Genomic DNA, 988 nt, shown 5'->3' with positions numbered 1-988 from the left:
CTTGCCTTCCCCCCCCCCCTTAACCCCCACCTGTTCCCTGCCTGGTGCCCCCCCCCCCCCCCCCCCCCCCCCCCCCCCCTGACGGTCATACAAATTGCTGCCTAATGTAAAAATGCAGTCTACACTGCAAGGAGGGATCAGTGCCAAGTACGCTTTCCCTTAGCCATCCCTTGAACACCCCGTGCACCCTAAGCACTCTCAAACCGCGAAGCAACGCCCCTACAGGCTGCCGAGCCAATGGTGAGTGTGCCTCGACCACCACACATGGGGCAGGCTCGAGTGCTGCAGTGTTGGAAAAAGCCTGGAAATAAAATGTACCAGCCAACATCTTGAATTCTGGGTTTTAGGTTTGTCCTTAATCGTGCTTATTGCTGATACAATCTATCCAAGGAAGGAGGTTGTATTAAATACTGCAGTTATTTTATTGCATAATCTCTTATGATGTAAGGAATAATATTGCCATGTTTAGCTAATATTATAAAGACTTGAGACGTGTCTGAGTAATTAGTGAGTTTATAGTTTTTTTTATACAATAGATTGTATCACTAGAACGATATACTGGCCGAGCCGATGTTGGCTGCTTATCGTTGGTAATATCTGTAAGGGCTAAATGTCAACAGGCAAGTTACAAGATACTGCAGCAGATTGTTTAAGTCCGACATACTGATATTAGCATCAGCCTCAAAAATCTAGTATTAGTCATGCTATAATAGACTGCATATAATAACACCTTTATTTTCTGTTTTCTTGAGCTTTTGTTGAAACTGCCAGAGAAGTATTTATTCATGGTGATGATCATTTTGTCCATGGACAGGACAGAAATGTGTCCATAGGTGGACAAATACATACAAACACCCTTCAGATCAGCGTATGGGCCGAGTCACTGTTATTGTTGGCACTGTTTGTGTATCAAGAGGGGTAGACTCTTAATATAAAGAGCTTCATAAAGGAAAGACTAACTTGAGGGTTGAAGAATTGAATTGCACAA

Source organism: Anarrhichthys ocellatus, unplaced genomic scaffold, assembly GCF_004355925.1.
Source record: "Anarrhichthys ocellatus isolate YVR2014 unplaced genomic scaffold, GSC_Weel_1.0 scaffold2, whole genome shotgun sequence".
Classification (NCBI taxonomy): Eukaryota; Metazoa; Chordata; class Actinopteri; order Perciformes; family Anarhichadidae; genus Anarrhichthys; species Anarrhichthys ocellatus.
Note: the sequence above shows the minus strand (reverse complement) of the source record.